Below are 18,968 nucleotides of genomic sequence, written 5' to 3' on the forward strand. Positions count from 1 at the left end.
GAAGCCCCAATTTTAAGGTAGTTTGAACATTCTTTGGTATTGCCTTTCTCTGCCATTGGAATGAAAACTGACCTTTTCCAGTCCTGTAGCCATTGCTGAGTTTTCCAAAATTGCTGACATATTAAATGCAACACATTCATAGCATCATCTTTTAGAATTTGAAATAGCACAGCTGGAAGTCCATCACCTCCACTAGCTTTGTTCATAGTAATGCTTGCTAAGGCCCGGTTAATTTCACACTCCAGTATGACTGACTCTAAGTGAGTAACCACAGCATTGTGGTTACTTGGGTTGTTAAGACCTTTTTAGCATAGTTCTTCTGTGTATTCTGGCCACCTCTTCTTAATCTCTTATGCTCTGTCAAGTCCTTGCCTTTTCTGTCTTTTATCATGACCATGTTTGCATGAAATGTTCTCTTGGTATATCTAATTTTCTTGAAGAGATCTCTAGTCTTTCCCATTCTATTGTTTTCCTCTATTCATTTGCATTGTACACTTAAGAAGGCTTTCTTATCTCTCCTTGCTATTCTCTGGAACTTGCATTCAGATGGGTATATCTTTCCTTTTCTACTTTGCCTTTAACTGTTCTTCTTTTTTCAGCTATTTGTAAGGCTTCTTCAGACAGCCATTTTACGTTTTTGCATTTTTTTCCCCTTTCAGATGGTCTTGATGACCACCTCCTGTACAATGTCACAAACCTTCATCCATAGTTCTTCAGGCACTCTATCAGATATAATCCCTTGAATCTATTTGTCACACCCAGTGTATAATCATAAGGGATTTGATTTAGGTCATACCTGAACAGCCTATTGGTTTCCCCTGCTTTCTTTAATTTCAGTCTGAATTTTGCAATAAGGAACTCATGATCTGAGCCACAGTCAGCTCCAGGTCTTGTTGTTTGGTGACTGTACAGAGCTTCTCCATATTCAGCTGTGAAGAATATAATCAATTTGACGTTGGTATTGACCATCTGTTGATGTACACATGTAGAGTTATCTCTTGGGTTGTTGGAAGAGGGTGTTTGTTATGAACAGTGTGTGTCAGTACCAAGGATAATTGTATTTCTTTTATGAAACTGGCTTAGTTATATATTTTGTTTACTGTGAATCTTGTGTCTACTTTGTATTAAATGTTTTTTTATAAATTTATTTATTTTAATTGGAGGCTAATTACTTTACAATATTGTAGTGGTTTTGCCATACATTGACATGAATCCGCCATGAGTGTACATGTGATCCTCATCCTGAGTCCCCCTCCCACCTCCCACCCCATCCCATCCCTCTGGGTCATCCCAGTGCTCCTGCCCCGAGCACCCTGTCTCATGCCTCAAACCTAGACTGGTGATCCATTTCACATATGATAATATACATGATTCAATGCCATTCTCCCAAATCATCCCACCCTCGACCTCTCCCACAGAGTCCAAAAGACTACTCCATACATCTGTGTCTCTTTTGCTGTCTCACATATAGGGTTACAATTACTATCTTTCTAAATTTCATATATATGCATTAGTATACTGTATTGGTGTTTTCCTTTCTGGCTTACTTCACTCTTTATAATAGGCTCCAGTTTCATACACTCATTAGAACTTATTCAAATGTATTCTTTTTAATGGCTGAGTAATAGTCCATTGTGTATATGTACCACAGTTTTCTTATCCATTCGTCTGCTGATGCACATCTAGGTTGCTTCCACATCCTGGCTATTATAAACAGTGCTGCGATGAACATTGGGGTATAAGTGTCTCTTTCAATTCTGGTTTCCTCGGTGTGTATGCCCAGCAGTGGGACTGCTTGGTCATATGGCAGTTCTATTTCCAGTTTTTTAAGGAATCTCCACACTGTTCTCCATAGTGGCTGTACTAGTTTGCATTCCCACCAATAGTGTAAGAGGGTTCCCTTTTCTCCACACCCTCTCCAGCATTTATTGCTTGTAGACTTTTGGATAGCAGCCATTCTGACTGGTGTGAAATGGTGCTTCATGGTGGTTTTGATTTGCATTTCTCTGATAATGAGTCATGTTGAGTATTTTTCCATGTGTTTGTTAGCCATCTGTATGTCTTCTTTGGAGAAATGTCTGTTTAATTCTTTGGCCCACTTTTTGATTGGGTCATTTATTTTTAAGGAACAGAGCTGCATGAGCTGCTTGTATATTTTGGAGATTAATTCTTAGTCAGTTGCTTCATTTGCTATAATTTTCTCCCATTTGGAAGGCTGACTTTTCACCTTGCTTATCGTTTCCTTTACTGTAGAAAAGGTTTTAAGTTTCATTAGGTACCATTTGTTTATTTTTGCTTTTATTTCCAATACTCTGGGAGGTGGGTCATAGAGGATCTTGCTGTCATTTATGTCGGAGAGTGTTTTGCCTATGTTTTCCTCTAGGAGTTTTATAGTTTCCGATCTTATGTTTAGGTCTTTAATCCATTTTGAGTTTATTTTTGTGTATGGTGTTAGAAAGTGCTCTAGTTTCATTCTTTTACAAGTGGTTGACCAATTTTCCCAGCACCACTTGTAAAAGAAATTGTCTTTTCTACATTGTATATTCTTGCCACCTTTGTCGAAGATAAGGTGTCCATAGGTGCATGGGTTTATCTCTGGGCTTTCTATTTTGTTCCATTGATCTATATTTCTGTCTTTGTGTCAGTACCATACTGTCTTGATGACTGTGGCTTTGTAGTATAGCTTGAAGTCAGGCAGGTTAATTCCTCCAGTTCCATTGTTCTTTCTCAAGATTGCTTTGGCTATTTGAAGTTTTTGTATTTCCATACAAATTGTGAAATTATTTTTCCTAGTTCTGTAAAAAAAAAAAAAAAATACCGTTGGTAGCTTGATAGGAATTGCATTGAATCTATAAACTGCTTTGGGTAGTATACTCATTTTCACTGTATTGATTCTTCCAATCCATGGACACGGTATATTTCTCCATCTATTTGTGTCCTCTTTGATTTCTTTCACCAGTGTTTTATAGTTTTCTATATATAGGTCTTTTGTTTCTTTAGGTAGATATATTCCTAAGTATCTTACTCTTTTCATTGCAATGGTGAATGAGCTTGTTTCCTTAATTTCTATTTCTGTTTTCTCATTGTTAGTGTATAGGAATGCAAGGGATTTCTGTGTGTTAATTTTATATCTTTCAACTTTACTATATTCGTTGATTAGCTCTCGTAATTTTCTGGAGGAGTCTTTAGGGTTTTCTATATAGAGGATCATGTCATCTGCAAACAGCGAGAGATATACTTCTTCTTTTCCAATCTGGATTTCATTTATTTCTTTTTCTGCTCTGATTGCTGTGGTCAAAACTTCCAAAACTATGTTGAATAGTAGTGGTGAGAGTGGGCACCCTTGTCTTGTTCCTGACTTTAGGCTAAATGCTTTCAATTTTTCACCATTGAGGATAATGTTTGCTGTGGGTTTGTCATATATAGCTTTTATTATGTTGAGGTATGTTCCTTCTATGCCTTCTTTCTGGAGGTTTTTTATCATAAATGGATGTTGAATTTTGTCAAAGGTTTTCTCTGCATCTATTGAGATAATTATTAGGTTTTTATCTTTCAATTTGCTATTGTGGTGTATTATGTTTATTGATTTATGGATATTGAAGAATCCTTGCATCCCTGGGATAAAGTCCACTTGGTCATGATTTATGATCTTTTTAATACATTGTCGGATTCTGTTTGCTAGAATTTTGTTAAGGATTTTTGCATCTATGTTCATCAGTGATACTGGCCTGTAGTTTTCTTTTTTGTGTGTGGCATCTTTGTCTGGTTTTGGTATTAGGATGATGGTGGCCTCATAGAATGAGTTTGGAAATTTACCTGCCTCTGCAATTTTCTGAAAGACTGAGTAGGATAGGTGCTAGCTCTTCTCTAAATTTTTGGTAGAATTCAGCTGTGAAGCCATCTGGTCCTGGGCTTTTCTTTTCTGGAAGATTTCTGATTACTGTTTCAATTTCCGTGCTTGTGATTGGTCTGTTAAGATTTTCTATTTCTTCCTGGTTCAGTTTTGGAAAGTTATACTTTTCTAAGAATTTGTCCATTTCTTCCAAGTTGTCCATTTTATTGGCATAGAGCTGCCGGTAGTAGTCTCTTGTGATCCTTTGTATTTCTGTATTGTCTGTTGTGATCTCTCCATTTTCATTTGTAATTTTGTTGATTTGATTCTTCTCCCTTTGATTCTTGATGAGTCTGGCTAATGGTTTGTCAATTTAATTTATCTTCTCAAAGAACCAGCATTTATCTTTGATGATTTTTGCTAGGGTCTCTTTTATTTCTTTTGCATTTATTTCTGCCCTAATTTTTAACATTTCTTTCCTTCTGCTAACCCTAGGGTTCTTCATTTCTTCCTTTTCTAGTTGCTTTAGGTGTAGAGTTAGGTTATTTATTTGAATTTCTTCTTGTTTCTTGAGGTAAGCCTGTATTGCTATGAACCTTCCCCTTAGCACTGCTTTTACAGTGTCCCATAGGTTTGGGGTTGTTCTGTTTTCATTTTCATTCGTTCCTATGCATATTTTTCTTTCTTTTTTGATTTCCTCTGTGATTTGTTGGTTATTCAGCAGCTTGTTGTTCAGCCTCCATATGTTGGAATTTTTAATAGTTTCTCTCCTGTAATTGACATCTAGTTTTACTGCACTGTGGTCAGAAAAGATGCTTGGAGTGATTTCAATTTTTTTGAATTTACCAAGGCTAGATTTACGGCTCAGGATGTGCTCTATCCTGGAGATGGTTCCATGTGCACTTGAGAAAAAGGTGAAATTCATTGATTTGGGGTGAAATGTCCTAAAGATATCAATTAGGTCTAACTTGTCTATTCTATCATTTAAAGTTTGTGTTTCCTTGTTAATTTTCTATTTAGTTGATCTATCCATATGTGCGAGCAGGGTATTAAAGTCTCCCACTATTATTGTGTTATTGTTAATTTCCCCTTTCATACTTGTTAACATTTGCCTTACATATTGCAGTGCTCCCATGTTGGGTGCATATATATTTATAATTGTTATATCTTCTTCTTGGATTGATCCTTTGATCATTATGTAGTGTCCTTCTTTGTCTCTTTTCACAGCCTTTATTTTAAAGTCTATTTTATCTGATATGAGTATTGCTACTCCTATTTATTTATTTATTGGTCTCTATTTGCATGGAATATCTTTTTCCAGCCTTTCACTTTCAGTCTGTATGTGTCCCTTGTTTTCAGGTGGGTCTCTTGTAGACAACATATATAGGGGTCTTGTTTTTGTATCCATTCAGCCAGTCTTTGTCTTTTGGTTGGGGCATTCAACCCATTTACATTTAAGGTAATTATTGATAAGTATGATCCTGTTGCCATTTATTTTGTTATTTTGGATTCGAGTTTATACACCCTTTCTGTGTTTCCTGTCTAAAGAAGATCCTTTAGAATTTGTTGAAGAGCTGATTTGGTGGTGCTGAATTCTCTCAGCTTTTGCTTGTCTGTAAAGCTTTTGATTTCTCCGTCATATTTGAATGAGATCCTTGCTGGGTACAGTAATCTGGGCTGTAGGTTTTTCTCATTCATCACCTTAAGTATGTCCTGCCATTCCCTTCTGGCCTGAAGAGTTTCTATTGAAACATCAGCTGCTATCCTTATGGGAATCCCCTTGTGTGTTGTTGTTTTTCCCTTGCTGCTTTTAATATTTGTTCTTTGTGTTGATCTTTGTGAATTTGATTAATATGTGTCTTGGTGTATTTTGCCTTGGGTTTATCCTGTTTGGGACTCTCTGGGTTTTTTGGACATGGGTGACTATTTCCTTCCCCAGTTTGGGGAAGTTTTCAACTATTATCTCCTCAAATATTTTTGCATGGTTTTTCTTTTGGTCTTCTTCTTCTGGGACTCCTATGATTCGAATGTTGGGGTATTTCACATTGTCCCAGAGGTCCCTGAGGTTGTCCTCATTTAATTATTTTTTCTTTTTTCCTCTCTGCTTCATTTATTTCTACCATTCTATCTTCTACCTCACTTATCTTATCTTCTGCCCCCGTTATTCTACTGTTGGTTCCCTCCAGAGTGATTTTTATCTCATTTATTGCATTATTCATTATATATTGACTCTTTTTTAGTTCTTCTAAGTCCTTGTTAAACATTTCTTGCATCTTCTCAATCCTTGTCTCCAGGCTATTTATCTGTAACTCCATTTTGTTTTCAAGATTTTGTATCACTTTCAATATCATTATTCTGAAATCTTTTTCAGGTAGATTCCCTATCTCTTCCTCTTTTGTTTGGTTTGGTGTGCATTTATCCTATTCCTTTACCCAATTAGTATTTCTCTGCCTTTTCATCTTGTTTATATTGCTGCATTTGGAGTGGCCTTTCTGTATTCTGATAGTTTGTGGTTCCTCTTTATTGTGGAGGTTCCTCACTTTCAGTGGGGTTGGACGGATGGCTTGTCAAGTTTTCCTGGTTAGCGAAGCTCGTGTCGGTGTTCTGTTGGGTGGATCTGAATTTCTTCTCTCTGGAGTGCAATCAAGTGTCCAGTAGTGAGTTTTGAGATGTCAGTGGGTTTGGTGTGACTTTGGGCAGCCTGTATATTGAAGCTCAGAGCTATGTTCCTGTGTTGCTGGAGAATTTGTGTGGTATGTCTTGCTGTGGGACTTCTTGCATCTTGGGTGTTGCTTGGTTTCAGTGTAGGTATGGAGGCTTTTAGATGAGCTCTTATCGATCAATGTTCCCTGGAGTCAGGAGTTGTCTGGTGTTCTCAGGGTTTGGACTTTAGCCTCCTGCCTCTGCTTCTCCATCTTATTCTTACAGTAGCCTCAAGATTTCTCCATCTAAACAGCACCAATGATAAAACATCTAGGTTAATGATGAAAAGTTTCTCCACAGTGAGGGACACCCAGAGAGTTTCACAGAGTTACATGGAGAAGAGAAGAGGGAAGTGGGAGATGGAGGTGACCAGGAGGAGAAGAGGGGGAATCAAAAGGGAAGAGAGCAAGCTAGCCAGTAATCACTTCCCTATGTGCTCCCCACAGTCTGGACCCCTCAGAGATGTTCACAGAGTTACACAGAGAAGAGAAGAGGGAGGAAGGAGACAGAGTGAGCCAGGAGGAGAAAAGGGGTAATCCAAAGGAGAGAGACAGATCCAGCCAGTAATCAGTTCCCTAAGTGTTCTCCGCAGCCCGGAACACACAAAGAGATTCACAGAGTTTGATAGAGAAGAGTAGGGGGAGGGAAGAGATATAGGTGACCTGGTGGAGAAAAAGGAGAGTCAAAAGGTGAAGAGAGCAATCAAACCAGTAATCACACTCCCAAGTAAAAATGGGTACTGAAGATTGGATTCTTAATGGCACAAAATTGATAATAAATACCAAAAAGCAAAGATTAAAAATCTAGAGTAGAGCTTAGAGTCTCAAAAATACAATATTAAAGAAAAAAAGTCACAGAAATTATAAAAAATATATATGAAGTTTTCTCTAAAAATAGTCTTTTTTTGGCAAGGTAATACTGTTATAAAAATGAAAATTAAAGGAGTAATAGAGGACTTAAAATAATTTTTTTAATTTAAAAAATGATGATATTAAAAATATATATAGGAATTTCTCTGGAGCTGTTGTGGACAGTGTGGAGTCAGTTCATTTTCAGATACTCCCCTGATCTGGCTTACATTTGTCAAGATCTATAGGTTCCTTCCTATGTTGTCGCTGCTAACTACAGGGTTTTAATCTGTTGCACCTGTCACTTCCAAAGCAGTGCTCTCTGTTTATTTTAGCTTCTTCTGTTTGCTGGTCTCTTCAGTGTCTAATTTCTACCCTGACATGAGGGGGCGGTGGTGGTCACTTATTTAGGCTCACTTGTTCAGTAGTGCTATAGGGAGGGAGGAACACTGCAATCAAATATCACTGGTGTGTGTGGGGAGTGCTCGCAGTGTTTCAGCCACACTGGGTTTGCCCCCGCTCACTGCGTGTGTGCTTTCATGGTCTACACTTCTCAGGGTCTAGGTTGCTCTGCCAGGAACTGTCTGAGGAGGCCCCTGGGTTGCGCGCATTTTCCAGGTCTAAGCTGCTCAGATTCAGGTTCTCGGGTACTCCACAAAGACACTGATTCAGTTGGGCTTGCATTTTATGCCCTTCCCAGGTCGGAGCAGCTCAGGTGACCAGGTGCTTGGTGAGTGCAGTCACCCCCAGGTGTGTGTGTTTGGGGTGCATCTTATCGCCTCCCCAAGTCCCAGCCGCTCGGTTTTTGGGTGTACAACGGACGCACCTTCTCAGGTGTGCTGTGTGTCTCTTCTGGGGAGCTGATCTCTGGCTGTGACCCTCCCGGCTGATGTCAACTGTCCAGAATCCCAAGAAGTCTTGGTCAGCAATGAAGCCTGCTTGCAATTTGGTAAAGGATGCCTCTCTGGGGCTGTGATTGCCCCTTTCTGGCTCTGGCTGCTCCCGCCTGCCTTCTCTGGTAGGGGATGGGCCAGTCCGCAGCCAGCTAGCTCTGCTCAGTCCTTTGTTCTGTGAGCTGGCCTGGCAGTGTCTTAGGTTAGGGCTTTTCGCAGGATAGTTCTCTCTCTCTCTCTCTTTTTTTTCTCTCTCTCTCTAGCTATCCCACAGTTGGGGTTGCTATCTCTTGTTAGTTCCCTCAGATTGCCCTCAGGGCATTCAGCCCAGTCCTCACCCTAAGCAATGCAGCCCGTGCCTCCTTGTTCAGCTCCTGCTTGCTGGTGGTGGCTGCGAGAGCTGGGATTTGCTGTTAGGAAAGTAATCTGTGGGTTTTAATTATTTATTTATTTATTTTTCCTCTGGGATATGTTTCCTTCTGAGATTCCAAGACTCCCCACAGACCCACCGGTGAGAGTGTTTCCTGGTGTTTGGAAACTTCTCCTCTTTTAAGACTCCCTTCCCGGGACGGATCTCTGTCCCTACCTCTTTTGTCTCTCTTTTTATCTTTTATATTTTTTCCTACCTCCTTTCGAAGACAATGGGCTGCCTTTCTGGTGCCTGATGTCCTCTGCCAGCATTCAGAAGTTGTTTTGTGGAATTTTCTCAGCATCCAAATGTTATTTTGATGAATTTGTGGGAGAGAAAGCAGTCTCCCCATCCTATTTCTCCACCATCTTAGGCTGTATTAAATGTTAGAAAGCTCAGAGTTAAATGTTTTGTCAACTTCTTCCAGGTGCACCAATATCATGTCACTAATTCTGTGTATTTACATCACCCTTGGCTTTGTTTTATTTTTCTATGTTTATCTTTATTTTGCCCTGATTGATCTTTCTCACTTTTTGCTTCAACTCCTTTATGCTGTACGAATTTTATAAGCCATCTTAAATCCTTTTTGGAACAAGACAGGGCATAAATCAGTAAATATGCTACATATAAATTATGGACAAAGAGGAAAGCATGTACTAGTGGAAAGAACAAATGCTAAGGTCACTTAACCAGACCTCTGTTTTCTAACATTAAAAAAATAAGTTATATTTTCTTCTATTGATCAAGATCTTTGTGGGAAAAATAATCAGATAGTCTATATGAAAACACTTTAAACAGCAGACTAATACTTAATTGCAAGACAACCATAGTATTATAATCTTTCAAGTAGAATATAATTGATGATTTGTGCAATAATTAGTCCAATAAGAATTATATCTCCCAATCACATTAAAAATAAACAGTGTCATCTATAAAAAGATACTGTGGCCAATATAAATGGTTTTATCCTAAGTCTTGGTGACAATCTGAAATTTGACGTTATCATCATCTAATTAAAAATTATTGATCAGTTTCTTATGAGCACAAAATGTTATGCTACAATTCACAAAGCTCTTTATTCTAGGAAATAAGTTACTTGATTACATATCCATAGATTAAAGAGGTTGGACCACATGTTCCCTATGTTCCCTTCCAGACAAAATCTATGTGATGTCACAGTTTTTCTGGATTATATAAGCCAAACAACTATCTACAGTATTTTTATGGTGTCATAAGGTAATAATTACTATTTACTTTATTAAACATTTATTTACAGAACACTTCCGACAAGCACAGTGCTCTACTCATCGTTTTATGCCATATATAATAGCCTCTTGCTTAATACCAAGGTCCAATTCACAATGGTATCATAAAAGATGTTAGGTTAGTTAAACAGAAAACCACTGGTAGGGCTATTCAATACACATGTTAGGAACCAAACACAGGGCAGATAAAACATTTTCTGGATAACAGTTACAGGTGGCTGCTTTGAATATGGCTGTAAAGATCTAGGAAAGAGGATTAAGTCTATTTGGAAGCACTGTTAATAAAGTATACAATAATATTAAGATGTTAAAATGACTGCAGGAAAAGTGTGTAGGTACCAACTACTATAGCTGCCATTAAAGCCATAAAGAAATAAAATCATAAACCCAGGTGCTTTTCTTAGTGACTATGAGGAATGATCAAGAGGAATAAGTGACCAATCTGGTAGCTTTAAGAAATGTACAAAAATCCTATTATACTCCTCACTTTAAGAGGCAGAGCCTAGTTTTCCTCCCCTTGAATGTGAAATGCTTCTAACAAATAGAATAAAATGTTGCTTGACTTCAGAGATTACTTCATAAAAAGCACTTCATCTCTCTGTGTCTCTGTCTCTCTCTTTCTCTCATCACTCCTTCTGGAGAGCACCAGATGCTAAGACATGAAGATACTCACTTACCCAAGACCCATGTGGTAAGGAACTGAGACCTTTGGCCAGTGAGGAACTTGAGGACTCTGACCAACAGCCATATAAATGACCTTGGAATTGAATTCTCTAGCCTCTCAATCAATTATTTGGAAGACTACAGTCCTGGCTGACATCTTGGCTGTAACATCACGGAAGTTACACTCAGCTAGACTTCTCCCAAATTCCTGACCCAATGAAACTGTGAGATAATAAATGTTGTTTTAAGCCACCAAGTTTGGGGCTAATTTGTTATGCAACACTGTGCAACTTGTACAAATAAGGATCTCAAACTGAGATACTAATATATCGGGTATATGAATTCATAGAAAAGAGGGAGAAAGAAATTAGTTAGTGAATACTGGAGAACATCAGACAATGTATTATCCTTTCATGTTTCAGTGCATGTGGGGTCATCTAGGTTGCTGTTGTTTAGTTGTTCAGTCATGTCTGACTCATTTGTAACTGCCATGGACCATAACTTGCCAGGCTCCTCTGTCCATGGAATTTTCCAGGCAAGAATACTGCAGTGGATTGTCATCTCCTTATCCAGCAGATCTTCCCAATCCAGGTATCAAACCCACATCTCCTGCACTGGCAGGTGGATTTGTTACCACTGAGCCACCAGGGAAGCCCTAAGGTCATCTGTGTAATAAGTTATTCAAGTGTGAGAGTTTTTTAAAACATATTTTGAAATCAGTTTTCAAAAATTTAATTTTTTAATGTCTTTACTAGTAACTCTAAAGAAACTCCTTATGAAAGAAGCATCGTTCATATAACACAGGGTGCTTTCTCATACTTTTTCCTTCTTTTTTAGACACTGTTATTATTACTAATCGCCACCAGACTAGTAATCAATTTGAAAGCATTTGGCATTTTAGTATTGCTAGAATCATAACATTTTCACACTGTTCATGGAGCTCTCAAAGCAAGAATACTGAAGTGGTTTGCCGTTCCCTTCTCCAGCGGGCCACGTTTTGTCAGAACTCTCACTATGACCTGTCTGTCTTTGGTGGCCCTGCATGACATGGCTCACAGTTTCATTGAGTTAGACAAGGCTATGGTCCATGTGATCAGTTTGGTTAGTTTGCTGTGATTGTGGTTTTCATTCTGTCTGCCCTCTGATGGATAAGGATAAGAGGCTTATGGAAGCTACCTGATGGGAGAGACTGACTGTAGGGGAAACTGGATCTTGTTCTTATGGGCGGGGCCATGCTCTGTAAATCTTTAATTGAATTTTCTGTTGATGGGCGGGGCTGTGTTCCCTCCCTGTGGTTTTTTTTTTTTTTAATTTTTTTATTAGTTGGAGGCTAATTACTTCACAACATTTCAGTGGGTTTTGTCATACATTGATATGAATCAGCCATAGATTTACACGTATTCCCCATCCCGATCCCCCCTCCCACCTCCCTCTCCACCCGATTCCTCTGGGTCTTCCCAGTGCACCAGGCCCGAGCACTTGTCTAATGCATCCCACCTGGGCTCCCTGTGGTTTGATCTGAGGCCAAACTCCGGTAGAGGGTAATGAAGATAATGGTGACCACTATGCTCCTGGAGAAGAGTGGAGAAATAACTACAGAAACGATGACAAGATGGAGGGAAAGAGAAAACAATGCCCAGTTGTGGATGTGACTGGTGACGGAAGTTAAGCCCCATGCTATAAAGAACAATATTGCATAAGAACCTGGAATGTTAGGTTTGTGAATCAAGGTAAATTGGAAGTGGTCAAACAGGAGATGGCAAGAGTGAACACCAACATTTTAGGAATCAGTGAATTGAAATGGACTGGAACGGGCAAATTTAATTCAGATGACCATTGCATCTACTACTTGGGCAAGAATCCCTTAGAAGAAATGAAATAGCCTTCATAGTCAACAAAAGAGTCTGAAATGCAGTACTTCGGTGCAATCTCAAAAATAACAGAATGATCTCTGCTTCCAAGGCAAACCATTCAATATCATAGTAATCCAAATCTATGCCCCAACACTAATAGAAAATAAAGAAGTTGAATGGTTCTATGAAGACCTAGGAGGCTTTCTAGAACTAACAGCAAAAAAAAAAAAAAATGTCCTTTTCATCATATAGGATTGGAATGCAAAAGTAGGAAGTCAAGAGATACCTGGAGTAACAGGCAATTTTGGCCTTGAAGTACAAAATGAATCAGAGCAAAGGCTAACAGAGTTTTGCCAAGAGAACACATCGGTCATATCAAAAACCCTCTCCAAACAATACAAGACAAGAATCTACACCTGGACATCACTAGATGGTCATTACCAAGATGAGATTGATTATATCCTTTGCAGCTGAAGATGGAGAAGCTCTATACAGTCAGCAAAAATAAGACCGGGAGTTGACTGTGGCTCAGATCATGAACTACTTATTGCCAAATTCAGATTTAAATTGAAGAAAGTAGGGGAAACCACTAGAAAAATTCAGGCTTGACCTAAAGCAAATCCCTTACAATGATAGAATGGAAGTGACAAATAGATTCAAGGGATCAGATTCGATAGACAGAGGGCCTTAAGAACTAGGGACAGAGGTTCCAGACATTGTACAGGAGGCAGTGATAAAGACCATCCTCAGGAAGAAAAAAATGCAAAAAGGCAAAATAGTTGTCTGAGGAGGCCTTAAAAATAACTGAGAAAAGAAGAGCAGCTAAAGGCAAACAAGAAAAGGAAAGATATATCCATTTGAAGGCAGAATTCCAAAGAATAGCAAGGAGAGATAAGAAAGCCTTCCTAAGTGACCAGTGCAAAGAAATAGAGGAAAACAATAGAATGGGAAAGACTAGAGATCTCTTCAAGAAAATTAGAGCTACCAAGGGAATATTTCATGCAACGATGGGCACAATAAAGGACAGAAATGATATGGACCTAACAGAAGCAGAAGATATTAAGAAGAGATGGCAAGAATACACAGAACTATGCAAGAAAAGATATTAATGACCCAGATAGCCACGAGGGTGTGATCATTCACCTAGAGTCAGACATCAGGAGTGCAAAGTCAAGTGGGCATTAGGAAGCATCACTACAAACAAATCTAGTGGAGGTGATGGAATTCCAGCTGAGCTATTTCAAATCTTAAAAAATGATGCTGTGAAAGTGCTGCACTCAAATTGCCAGCAAATTTGGAAAACTCAGCAGTAGCCACAGGTCTGTAAAAGGTCAGTTTTCATTCCAATCCCAAAGAAAAGCAATGACAAAGAATGTTCAAACTACCATACAGTTGCACTCAACTCACACGCTAGCAAAGTAATGCTCAAAATTCTCCAGTGAGGCTTCAACAGTATGTGAATGGAGAAGGTCCAGATGTTCAAGCTGGATTTAGAACAGGCAGAGGAACTAGAGATCAAATTACCAACATTCGTTGGGTCATAGAAAAAGCAAGAGAATTCCAGAAAAATATCTACTACTGCTTTATTGACTATGCCAAAGCCTTTGACTGTGTGGATCACAAAAGACTGTGGAAATTTCTTAAACAGATGGGAATACCAGACCATCTGATTGCCTGAGAAATCTGTATGCAGGTCAAGAAGCAACAATTAGAACTGGACATGGAACAACAGACTGTTTCCAAATTGGGATAGGACTACATAGGACTAAGCAGGGTGTATATTGTCACCCTGCTTAATTAACTTATATGCAGAGTACATCATGTGAAATGCTGGGCTGGGTGGGGCAGAAGCTGGAATCAAGATTGCCAGGAAAAATATCAGTAACCTCAGATATGCATATGACACCACCCTTATGACAGAAAGTAAAGAGGACCTAAAGAGCCTCTTGATGAAAGTGAAAGAGGAGAATGAAAAAGTTGGCTTAAATATTCAAAAAATTCAATATTGAATATTCAATGTTCAAAAAAACAAAGATCATGGCATCTGGTCCCATCACTTCCTGGTAAATAGTTGGGGCAACAATGGAAAGAGTCACAGACTTTATTTTCTTGGGTTCCAAAATCACTACAGATGGTAACTGCAGCCATCAGATTAAAAGATGTTCGCTCCTTGGAAGAAAAGCTATGACCAACCTAGACAGCATATTAAAAAGCAGAAATATTACTTTGCTGACAGATATCCGTCTAGTAAAATCTCTGATTTTCCGAGTAGTCATGTATGGATGTGAGAGTTGGACCATAAAGAAAGCTTAGTGCCAAAGAATTGATGCTCTTGAACTGTGGTGTTAGAGAAGACTCTTGAGAGTCCCTTGGACTGCAAGGAGATAAAACCAGTCAATTGTAAAGGAAATCAGTCCTGAATATTCATTGGCAGGACTCATGCTGAAGCTGAAACTCCAACACTTTGGCAACGTGATGCAAAGAACTGATTCATGGAAAAGACCCTGATACTGAGAAAGACTGCAGGCAGGAGGAGAAGGGGATGACACAGAATGAGATGGTTGGATGGCATCACCGACTCAATCAACATGAGTTTGAGCAAGCTCCGGGAGTTGGTGATGGACAGGGAAGCCTGGCTTGCTGCAGTCCATGGGGTGGCAATAGTCAGACACAACTGAGCAACTTAACTGAACTGAACTGAGAATCATAATCATTGCTAGGAGTTTAGAACCAAACAAAAAAAATGCTTTTAAATATCACAGAGGCCTAACATTACCTATCTGTAAACAAACCTGAAAAAAAATGTAGATAATCACTCTCCTGAACATATGCTACTTAAAATGCACTCCCCCATCAATTTCAATTGCCCTCATCATTTTTTAAGCTGACAAATCAGAAAACTGGACCTTTTTCTTTCCCTTCAGCTATTGTATTTTTTCAAAATACAGGCTCGGAAAAAAGTAAATTTAACTGACAAGGTGACAGTTGGGCAATGATATAAAATACTACTCCAGCCTTCACCCACCTCACTTTTAAACATCTCCAATGCTGTTGTCTTGTACATTTTTACTCTTTGATTCTTATACATGCAAAATAGAAGAACCACTCTATCTTATTTTTATCAGATAAAAATAACATTGAAAATTTACATTGTCCTCCTCATTGATTAATACACTAAATCATCACCATAACAAGATCTGCTACATAGAAACTACTTTCATGTGTGTGCATGTTAAGTCACTTCAGTCATGCCCAACTCTTTGCAACCTCATGGACTATAGCCAACCAGGCTCCCCTGTCCATAGGATTCTCTAGGCAAGAATACTGGAGTGGGTTGCCATGCCCTTCTCCAGGGGATCTCCCAGACCTAGGGATCAAACCTGCATCTCTTAACACCTCCTGCATTGGCAGGCAGGTTCTTTGCCACTAGTGCCACCTGGAAAGCACAGGAACTACTACCTCCATCCAAATGCAGACTAAAAGACCAAAGACCTTGTTATGAGGCAGTTTGGTCTCTGGTAGCCTCAAGAAAGACAGTAAGACTACAGTATAGTGCCTGGTGTGCTTATTTTACCTCACCAAAGTATGTTGTGATGTGTACTAAGAATGTTAGTTGAAAATAATAGGATATGAGTTCTAAAGTTTAATTTTTTTTAACTAAAAGTACATTTACTTTGAATAACATTGCAAATCATTTAAATTAATATGCATTTTAAGGCTTTTAAAAATTAAAGAAAGTATGTGAAGTTGCTAAATAGGCCACAGATTGCAGCATGGTTTAATAGATACTATTTAAGTACTTTTTTTTTTTGAAGGCCATTATTTTTATTATTGATTTTTCCCCATCATGTTACTAAAAATTAGAAAAGGAGCTATCCTTTTTATTTTTCCCCCAGTTATTGTTATTAGTTGGAGGCTAATTACTTTACAATATTGTAGTGGCATTAATAGATTCTTACTACTATCACTAGTATTATTGCTGCTCTCATTTTTAGAATAGTGGCACTAGTAACAAAGAAATCGTCTGCCAATTCAGGAGACTTAAGATGCGGGCTTGATCCCTGGGTCTGGAAGATCCCCTGGAGGAGGGCATGGCAACCCACTCCAGTATTCTTGCCTAGAGAATCCCACGGACAGAATAACCTGGTGGGCTATGGTCCATAGAGTCGCAAAGAATTCAACACGTCTGAAGCGACTTAGGATGCACATAATAATACAATAGCTTCAGAGTAGTTCTCTGTTCTCCTCTCCCTTTTCATAAGTGCATTTTTTCTAGAAGGGAACATCATATCAATCATAGAAGGGCCAGTCAATGAAACATTGTCAAAATGATCACTGAATTCCCTTATTATTTATAAGCAAGAGAAAAGCACCAAATTTTCTGAAAGACAATAAAAGACCCAAGTCACAGAAAAAAGGAGGGAAATCTGGAGAATTCTCCTCAATTTTTGCAAAGGAAGAAAAGCCCATACTTTAGCTACTTTAGACACACATAATAATAGCAATCCACTGTGGGATCCACGGGTATGTGATGCAACAGATATTACTACTATAAAATCCATAGAAAGAAGAGGAGAAAAAGGAAGAGAATGAAAATCATCATCACCATCAACCAATACAGAGAATACAGAAAGGACAGCAGTGACCCACACACAAAAATAAACTCAAAACGGAATAAAGACCTAAATGTAAGGATGGATACATAAAATTCTTAGATGAAAACATAGGCAGAACACCCTTTGACATAAATCACAGCAAGATCTTTTTCAATCCACCTCTGAGAGTAATGAAAATAAAAACAAAAATAAACAAATGGGACCTAATTAAACTTAAAAACTGTTGCACAGGAAAGGAAATCATAAACAAAATGAAAAGACAATCCTCAGGATGGGAGAAAATATTTGCAAACGAAGTGATAGGCAAGGGATTAGTCTCCAAAATTTACAAATAGCTCATGCAACTCAATATAAATAAAATAAAATTTAAAAATGGACAGAAGATCTAAATAGACATTTCTCCAAAGAAGACATGGGTAAAAAGCACATGAAAATATGTTTAAAATCACTAATTATTGTTTTTGTTTAGTTGCTAAGTCATGTCCAACTCTTTGTGACCCCATGCCAGACTCCTCTGTCCTCCACTGTCCCTTGGAGTTTGCTCAGCTCAGGTTCATGTCCAGTGAGTCGGTGATGCTATCCAACCATCTCATCCTCTGCTGCCCTTTTCTGCTTTTGCCTTCACTCTTTCCCAGCATTAGGGTCTTTTCCAATGAGTTGGCTCTTTGCATCAAGTAGCCAAAGTATTGGAGCTTCATCATCAGTCCTTCCAATGAATATTCAGGGTTGATTTCCTTTTGGATTGACTGATCTCCTTGCTGTCCACGGGAATCTCAAGAGTCTTCTCCAGCACCAGAATTCGAAAGCCCCTCTACTATATAATCATAAGGGATTTGATGTGATGAATTCACTAATTATTAGAGAAATGCAAATCAAAACTACAATAAGGTATCACCACACACCAGTCAGAATGGTGATCATTAAAAATCTACAAACAATAAATGCTGGAAAGGCTATGGAGAAAAGGAAACCCTCCTACACTGTTGGTAGGAATTTAAATCAGTATGGAGGTTTCTTAAAAAAAAAAAAAAACTAAAAAAGAGCTTTCATATCACCAACCTGCTTTTATGTGAGGTATGTATCAAAGGCCACATCACTCTGGTTTGTATTTGCAGCATCCTTCCTGTATCATCTATGTTAAAACAGAATTTGTTCTTTTCTTTTCACTCCTGGGCATATATCCAGAGAAAACCATAATTCTAAAAGATACATGAACATGCTGTGTTCACTGCAGCACTATTTACAATAGCCAAGACATGGAAGCAGCCTAAATGTCCATCAACAGAGGAATGGATATGGTACATATATACAATAGAATATTACTCAACCATAAAAAAGAATGGAAATAATATCATTTGCAACAACATGGATGGACCCAGAGTTTGTCATACTGAGTGAAATAAATTAGACAGAGAAAGACAAACATCATGTGATATCACTTATATGTGCAATCTAAAAAAAGGCTAAAAATGAATTTATTTACAAAACAGAAATAGAATTACAGATGTATTAATAGAACACAAACTTATGGTTGCAGGGGTAAGGGTAAGGGAGTGATAAATTGAGATAGGGATTGACATATAACAGATAACTGATAAGGATGTACTGCATAGCACAGGGAACTCTACTCAATACTGTAATGACTTATACAGGAAAATAATCTTAAAAAGAGTGCATACATGTATATGTACAACTGATTCACTTTGCTATACACCTGAAACTAACACAACATTGTAAATCAACTATATTCCAATTTAAAAAATTATTGGAAAAAAAGAAACAGTGACAACAACTGAAGACAAATTTTCTAACTGTAAAATCATATTCACGAGAAGAGCAAAGACAAAATATGGATCTCTCTTTCAAAGCTTAGTATTTTACATTCC

The sequence above is a fragment of the Cervus elaphus genome, chromosome X (genome assembly GCF_910594005.1).
Source record: "Cervus elaphus chromosome X, mCerEla1.1, whole genome shotgun sequence".
NCBI lineage: Eukaryota > Metazoa > Chordata > Mammalia > Artiodactyla > Cervidae > Cervus > Cervus elaphus.